This window comes from Spea bombifrons, chromosome 3 (genome assembly GCF_027358695.1).
Source record: "Spea bombifrons isolate aSpeBom1 chromosome 3, aSpeBom1.2.pri, whole genome shotgun sequence".
NCBI classification, from domain to species: Eukaryota; Metazoa; Chordata; class Amphibia; order Anura; family Pelobatidae; genus Spea; species Spea bombifrons.
The window spans coordinates 3,988,807-3,997,914 of NC_071089.1; the positions used below are offsets into that span (position 1 = coordinate 3,988,807).

The 9,108-nt window shown below is 42.4% G+C and overlaps 1 pseudogene; it reads left to right on the forward strand.

Annotated features, from left to right (window-relative positions):
- The first annotated feature begins 325 nt into the window (after positions 1–325).
- LOC128487848 (uncharacterized) lies at positions 326–506 on the forward strand (annotated as a pseudogene).
- Positions 507–9,108: the final 8,602 nt, after the last annotated feature.

The following is a 9,108-nucleotide window of genomic DNA, read 5'->3' on the forward strand; positions in this document are numbered from 1 at the left end:
AAAGGGTGGTAATTGTTGACCTTATTTGCATGCACCTACCCAGAATCCCTTGTGGTTGTGGCAGCACCATGAGATTTCTGAGGGAACAACAAGCCTTCTGGCTTGTCTGGTGTCTGTAGATCAATGTGTGTAATAATTGCTTCTACATACCCCTACATTTTAGTGGAAGGGTTTTCCATCACCTTTACTCACCATAACTTATATAATGGCATTTGGTGTTCTCAGAGCCTTGAGGCCGAAATCAGCTCTCAGGACCTAGGGATGCAGTCCCAAAACTTGGGGATCAAGTAACATCATGAGAACAAAACAAAATGAGAACAGAGAAATCGCTTCTCGGCCTTTTGGCTAAGATCAAGTGTAGTCTCTCTTACTGGGAGGAGAGATGACACTGATCCTCTGGCCTTAGGGTTCGGGAAAGCAAATGGAACCCGAGGTGGAATTGCCCTGGCAGAAATGTCGGAGTCACCGTGTGTGGTATTGCACGCCACTACACACGGTGAGCGCACGTTCTCACTGGCGGCCTTCCAGCACTACTCGCCCCCATGTACCATCAGGTCTTGGGGATGAGATTTATTTTTGAATCTGGCAGGCCAGAAATGGCCTGCCCTTAAATTATTTTTCTTAATTTATTTAATCACTTCGTGTGGTCACGAGTGCCAATTAATTTGCCCCCCTTATTTGATTCACGGCTTTTGAAATTCACGGCTTGGCCATCACTATTCTTTGGCACACGATTTTGTCACTTCGTTTTTGGACACTGTTTTCTTTTTAAGAGGCAGTGAAGCCTGGACTTTGCTGGAGGAGGATTGGAGCCTTCTGGCCCTTTCCTCTCTTCAAGAAGGCCAGCAAGGAGTCTCACTCTTCGGGGTGAGACTCAAGATCCGACCCTCCCATGGGGGGGGTTGGAATTTGTCCGAGTTCTCCGTGAGGGAACTCGGTATCGTAGTCTGGCTTCTGCTGCCTTGTGCACAGAATGGGGCACCAAAGGAGCACGCACCTCGGGCTTCCTAAAAAAAAAAAAAAAAAAAAAAACATCATGAGAACAAATCCTCAGAGCAATGTGACTATCAACACATACCTTGAATAACTTTGAGATCCAGGTCTATGCAAGCTTTTCACCCTGCATGCTTCAATGCAGAATGTACTTTATTACCCTTGTCAACATTCTCAGCAGCCCCCCGGAGGTCGCTTTGTGATGCGAGCTCCTCACCCACCGTCGAGCCATCACTCAAAGTCGTAACCTGCAGAGGTTAGGAGTACAGAATAGCGGATGATGCGATGGCGAGTGTATTAATGTTCACAAAACCTAAGCGAACCACTTGTATCCTCCTCGATTTACTAGACGACCGTAAGCGTACACAACTATACTCGGGGACATATAGAATTTGCGGTGGATATCCTTTTCATGCTTAATGAACGGAGAATTGAATTTAGCTTCTTCCTTAGTTCCCTCTGGGGGATTGTGATTTATCTAATTTGTTAGCAGAAATCACCTATCTTATACTGAGACGCAGGCTCTTGGGGGAGTTCTCTTAGTTCCAAACTACAAATAACGTTTAAAATGGTTGTTATTCAGCTATGAGATTTATCTGCAGGCCAACTGGTCAGGATTGCTTGAAAGCTCATATTCCCCTAGGCTACATTTGGCTAGCCGATTACCTCTCAACTCGGCTGCCCTCACGTATTCGTTAGAGGGTTAGCTCTACGTGAGAGACACACAGGCCAGGATTGACCCTTGCCTCTGGCATAAAGTCATGCGGTTTAATCCTATCATTAAATACCTGCTTGCTCAGATGTTTTTTTCTCTTTCTATTTCTCCCACCGTTCCTATCCTCTAGGACAAGTCTACAACAGCAGGATCAGATGTGACTTCTGCAACGATGGCCACTTAGACCTCCTCATGCGTCCCCAACCAGCCGTAAGGTATAATTTGGAGTACAAAATAACGCCTCAAAACTTCGAAGGGTAGTCCGCTACTATACCCGCCCGAGGAGCGATATAGTTGTAATTAAAGAAACACACTTCTTGAGGAGATCATGCCTTTCCAGAGCTGCAAGCTGGTGGCATAGACTACGTGAAGGAGCCTATCTCACAGACTGAACTTCTAGCTGTGGTTAAAACCCTCAAAAATGCTAAAGCCCAGGTGGCCTTCCAGCTTCTTATTATAAAATATATATATATATATATATATAAAATATATATATATATTTCCAAACTACATGATACACAAAAACACGAGGGACCCCGCTCAGTGTGGTAGTAGTTACAGACCCTTCTCAATCATTAATTCGGAAATGGAGTAGTATTAAAAAATCTACGCAGTCAGGCTGATCTGATTTAAGCTTTACACAGAAAACCCATGGCCCCCCATTGCATTGTTATGGGTCAGGAACCCCCCAAGTTTCCCATACTGAATGGGACTAGACAGAAGTGCCCCCTTTCTCCCACTATTTTTGTTATCTTTGGAACCTTTGTTTGTAGCAATTAGAGGACGGCGGCACGAAAGGGACAGCTGGTGGATCTGCCCTGGCTTGGGCGTAAGGCTGCTCCGTAGATAAACGCACCTCTAATTGGCCAAATAAAAGATATCAGCTTGAACTAAAGACTCCGTTTCCTCTTGGTCTCATAAAGTGATTACCATTTTTATTATTAAGACAGTTTTATTTATCCTAGTTTTGCGTTACGTCATAAACATTGTAATTAAGTCGATTTTTTTGGCCGACCAACCGTGACAATGGGTTATTTCCATTTCTAAGCAAAGCTTTGAAATCGATTTGCTAATTCATGGGATTTGGGCAGGACCGCCGATTATCGAGTGACGCGTTCCTGTATTTTACTGCTTAACGGGAGGGATCAGTACTCGATCGACCTACAATGTGATTATCCGCGAGTTACGGGCTCCATCTAGAATCATAATATCTCCAGGAACGGAATTTCTCGACGTATCGTCTGACATAAAATAGTTTTTCTACTGCTTTCCAGTGAAAGGCACGGCATATGTAACTGTACGTCGCGGAGGGTGAAACATCCGGTACTATTCTTGTGGCATTTAACCATTTATATATAAAAAGCTACCTCAGTGTATAATCTGTCACTGTGTATTTCATTTTTTTTCTTAAAAAAGATATATTTTCCATTTTCTGGAGACGGAAATTTGAGAAAATGGAACATGGTACCTTTGTACTCATTTTTTGACTGGTTACACTTTCCAATCATTGAAAAAAAATGGTTTTGGATAAAAAAAAGGTTCATTTTTACAGCTCAGCGCAGGCACCGGAGAGAAGATTTGCAAACTAAGAAATGTAACAGATGTGCGATGATTAATATTAACTCAATTTTCTTTTTTTTTTTCTTGGATTTTAGTAAAACGCTTGCTATTCGGTATCAAGAACATTAATCAGATGCGATGTTTATTTAATAAAATGTACCTGTGTTAATGAATTCATTTTTTAGGGATCCTCAACAGGCTTGGACTGGCCATATGGCACGCCAGGTCAACTACCGGTGGTGGGCCTGTAGGCCGACATACACCATACACTCACCTGAGTGGATGCTATGGCGCGCGGCTCAGTGATGATATGCGAGTGTCAGGGCCGCCTCGAGGTTGCCAGTCCAGTTCTGGTCCTCAATGTCCTCAATTTCATTTTTTCGAACAAAAAATAGCTAATAAAGTTAGTTATAGTAATTTGAAGTACTCTGTGTTATTTTTCTCTAATTATAATTTTCAGGTTAACAGAAGACATTTATAAATTTTATATAAAATTATATTATATTTATTATATTTTATTATAATCAACTGTTTTCGTAGTCCAGCTTGATGTGGCTTCAGAATTATCTCTCCTTGGCATCTTCTCAAATGAGGTACGTATCGGGACGTATATTATTAGCAACTGAGATCGTACTCATTAGACGTTGGTGATAAATTCAAAATTCATCTATACGAGAAACGAAGCAGATCGTCCTTAACCATTTAGCGACTGTGAGATGTACATCCTATAAAACATGGTCTAGATGACCGAGGACATAATAGTGAGTCCAATGGTTTTTGTAGTGGCAGGGACATCATTAGAGAGCCTCAAGTCTCCTCTATCACCAGGAACCAGCATGGATTACGGTAATTGCAATGACACTCAAGTCGAGCGCCGATTGAACAAAAAGGGGTAATGCCCGAGTGTCAATGCCTCAGGGCTGGCTCAGTGAACAATGTGGACAGGGGGGTTCTGTGGAGTCCTTGGGGCTTTCTGGCTTCGACCACTCAGAGCCCCCCCCATTGTGGGACACCGGTAGGACGTCTCGCTGATGTCGGTAGGCGGTCCCACTGATATCAGTGGGCGGTCCTGCTGACACTCGCTGACAAATGGGCAATCTCACTGATATCGCGGGAGTGGGGCATGCGGCAACGCTGCCACCGTGACCCTATTTGTCTAAATTTTTCTATGTAGATGTCATGTAAGGAAGTTTTGCTTTACTGAGAGGGTGGTTTACAAGTGGAACAGCCTCCCAGCAGAAGTGGTAGAGGGTAATACAGTGAGGGGATTTCAGCATGCATGGGATAGGCATACGGCTCCTGAATCTAAGACGAGACCAAAGACTGAGTTTTGAGTCTTTGCAGCAGGAAAATCAACCAGACTAGGTGGACAGAATGGATTTGATTGGCTGTCAAGTTCTATGTTTCTATATTCAGAGGCTAAAATGCAATGTAGCAAAATATTTCTTCAGCGAGGGTCGTTGATAAGTGGAGCAGCCTTCTAACAGAAGTGGTAGATCTTAATATAGTGGGGGAATTTAAGTTTTCATGAAGTATTCCAAACTATAAGACCTGGCTTCACTGATGTCCTGAAGCTGAAAAAATGTCTAATTTTATGATTTATATTTTTTTTAATTATTATTATTTTTTTTTAACCTTATCTCTGTTTCATATAATCACACGCGAGAAGTCCCTGTATGGAACATTTTTACAAAACAATATTGTAAAATCCTATATTTATAAATGGATGCTCACCCCTGTTTTCATTTTATTATAAAAATGTTTACCTAATTATTTTCTGAACGTTATTATTTTTCTCAACAGCGGAGCACGTCATAAACCACTTCAGTTTGGCATTTATTAACGAAAGATTTCCAGCGGTGATTGATTAATCTGTACCTAGAATAACATTTTGGCGACCAGCTGTACACATCTGCGTAAATGGCGGGCATCTCGGTAAGAGGTAGAGATTTTTCAGGAAGAAAATCAGTTTATTTGGATGGATAGAGTTCTATTAAAATGCTGACCTTTTGTGAAAAATAGGGAAAAGTAATCATTATGCAAAATCAAAAAAGCTAACCTTTCAAAGATGTTTTCAGGGTCACTAGAAGCATTGCCATTTACTTTTTAACTCGCTGATTTAACGTTTTTGAATTATAGAATGTCCATCGCAGAACAGCAAGCGCGTGCAAGCTGGCACAAAACAGAGCGGTCTAAAGTTAGTAGATGCTGCAATGCATCCTCCGGCCACTTGGGGCTGCTGTGACACAGTGGTATATAAAACACTCACACAATCAGCAGCCATTAGAGAATATGCCAACATTTGGAAATGCTTTACTTTATAGAATTAAAAGTTTCTCCCTAATAGCCTCCAAATTTATAATCAAAATTATATTCTTACTTTTTTTTAATCTTACTTTTTTTTAATTTAACTTTTTTTCCCAATAATGTGCTGGTAAAAACAGCACAATGCAGAAGGTTGCAGTCACCCTAGCTTTTTCAGGCTAATTATAGTAAGAAAAAAAATTGGAAAAGAATAAACAGTAAATGTAAGAAATACTACAAATAAATAAAAAATAAATAAAATTTACAGAATATCCATAGGTGTCCACTTCCGTTCGACTAGACGGGTTTGTTGGACCCAAGCGAGCGCCTTGACTTGCCTGTCAAGTTGCAGTGACCTTGGCTGTAGCCGTTTATTATTAATCGTCTAACGTGATTCTTAATTGTAAATGACGCTCAAATTAGCGTTTTCCACGTTACACCTGGTATCACCCTATTAATGAAAAAAATCACTTAAAATTATCACGAGAATTTACAATTCACACTGTTATGGTGCAAATTAAATTATAAAAAAAATTAATTGAGCGTTCATTCAGTGTTTTTTCAGACAGTGATACACTGGAGATTAAAATATTTATGGAGAAATGGGAAATTAAATAGCAGTTTTTCATTAAAGGACTGGTATAGGATGATTAACAGTTTGAAAGGTGTCACCCCATGTGCTAATCACCATGAGAATCATTACAGAATATCTTATAGGCGGTACCCGGTACCGTCTCGTTTAAAGAAATTCTTTCCGGATGCGTCTGATAGATGCTGGGGAGGTTGTGGTGAGGCGGGGATCACTTCACAGATTTGGTGGAGTTGTAGGAAATTGGAGAACTTCTGGAAAATAGCATATAAATTGGTGAAAATGGTCTCACGAGACTTTCCCAATTTAACCCTTCAAATGGGACTGTTTAGGAACTTACCGAATTCGATAAATAGTACTGACCAACAGTAGCGTACCTAGCGGGGGGCGAGGGGGGCGGTCCGCACCGGGTGCCGCTCATCAGGGGGGTGCCAACTTGCCGGCACCCGGCACCCCTCCAGAGACGGACAGTAATGTCCGCCGCTGGAGGAGCAGGCTCGCAAGGGAGCGGTATCGGAGGTCTTTAACAGACCACCGGCTCCCTTGAGTGATTTTAAGCCGGTTCAAGGATCTCCCTTGAACCCGGCTTAAAATCACTCAAGGGAGCCGGAGGTCTGTTAAAGACCTCCGATACCGCTCCCTTGCGATCTGCGCGGCAACAGCTGTTGTGCGCCGGGGCTTGTTGTCAGATCCCGGCGCACAACACTGAAGCCGCGCCCACCGCTGTCCGTGCCCTCTGACCCGGAAGAAGAACTGAAGAAGAAGAGGAGAGAAGAGCAGGAAAAAGAGGCTGTAAGGAGAAAAGAGGAAAGGTAGGAAAGCATACAGTGAGAGTGGATTGGTGTATGTGTGTGTGGATTGGTGTATGTGTGTGGATTGGTGTATGTGTGTGGATTGGTGTATGTGTGTGGATTGGTATGTGTGTGTGGATTGGTATGTGTGTGTGGATTAGTATATGTGTGTGGATTGGTGTATGTGTGTGGATTGGTGTGTGTGTAGATTGGTATGTGTGTGTGGATTGGTATGTGTGTGGATTGGTGTATATGTGTGGATTGGTGTATGTGTGTGGATTGGTGTATGTGTGTGGATTGGTATGTGTGTGTGGATTGGTATGTGTGTGGATTGGTGTATATGTGTGGATTGGTGTATGTGTGTGGATTGGTGTATGTGTGTGGATTAGTATGTGTGTGGATTGGTATGTGTGGATTAGTGTATGTGTGTGGATTGGTATGTGTGTGTGGATTGGTATGTGTGTGTGGATTGGTGTGTGTGTGGATTGGTATGTGTGGATTGGTGTATGTGTGTGGATTGGTATGTGTGGATTGGTATGTGTGTGTGGATTGGTATGTGTGTGTGGATTGGTATGTGTGTGGATTGGTGTATGTGTGTGGATTGGTGTATGTGTGTGGATTGGTGTATATGTGTGGATTGGTATATGTGTGGATTGGTATATGTGTGGATTGGTATGTGTGTGTGGATTGGTATGTGTGTGGATTAGTATATGTGTGTGGATTAGTATATGTGTGTGGATTGGTGTATGTGTGTGGATTGGTGTATGTGTGTGGATTGGTGTATGTGTGTGGATTGGTATGTGTGTGTGGATTGGTATGTGTGTGGATTGGTGTATATGTGTGGATTGGTGTATATGTGTGGATTGGTGTATGTGTGTGGATTGGTGTGTGTGTGTGGATTGGTGTGTGTGTGTGGATTGGTATGTGTGTGGATTGGTGTATATGTGTGGATTGGTGTGTGTGTGTGGATTGGTGTATGTGTGTGGATTGGTGTATGTGTGGATTAGTATGTGTGTGGATTGGTGTATGTGTGTGGATTGGTGTATGTGTGTGGATTAGTGTATGTGTGTGGATTAGTGTATGTGTGTGGATTGGTATGTGTGTGTGGATTGGTATGTGTGTGTGGATTGGTGTGTGTGGATTGGTGTATGTGTGTGGATTGGTATGTGTGTGGATTGGTATGTGTGTGGATTGGTATGTGTGGATTGGTATGTGTGGATTGGTGTATGTGTGTGGATTGGTGTATGTGTGTGGATTGGTGTATGTGTGTGTGGATTGGTGTATGTGTGTGTGGATTGGTATGTGTGTGTGGATTGGTGTATGTGTGTGTGGATTGGTGTATGTGTGTGTGGATGTGTGTGGATTGGTATGTGTGTGTGTGTGGATTGGTGTATGTGTGTGGATTGGCATGTGTGTGTGGATTGGCATGTGTGTGGATTGGTATGTGTGTGGATTGGTATGTGTGTGGATTAGTATATGTGTGTGGATTGGTATGTGTTTGTGGATTGGTGTATGTGTGTGGATTGGTGTATGTGTGTGGATTGGTATGTGTGTGGATTGGTATGTGTGTGGATTGGTATGTGTTTGTGGATTGGTATGCGTGTGGATTGGTATGCGTGTGAGAGTGATGGGTGTTATGCTGTACCATTTCCAATGTATTTTTCATTATATAATTATGCTCTAAAGTACATCATAACTCCCATCACTCTATACTGTTCCATACAGTGGCAGAGCTGGGAAACAGAGGCCTTGCACCCCCACCGCAGGACTCCTGAAAGGTAAGTGAACTTCAAAGAGGGAGAGGGTAGATAGTTAGGAGGGGTAGATAGGGAGAAGGGAGTGAGAAGGGGTAGATAGGGCAGAAGGGAGCGAGAAGGGGTAGATAGGGCAATCATACTCCTATCATGCCAAGTCTGCGAGTGCCTCCTGGAATCTGGGTATGCCTGGGCATGATAGGAATGTGATTGCTGTTAACAATTATATATATATATATATATATATATATATATTGTTATTTAATTGTTTTGTCCTATTTTGGTGTGTTACTTACTTTAAATTTAAATAAAAGTGTTATATTTTTTATGGTGTGTGGGGGGGTCATATTCAGTTTCGGCCAGGTAGTTTTAAAGTGTGTGTGGGGGGGGGGTGCCACATAC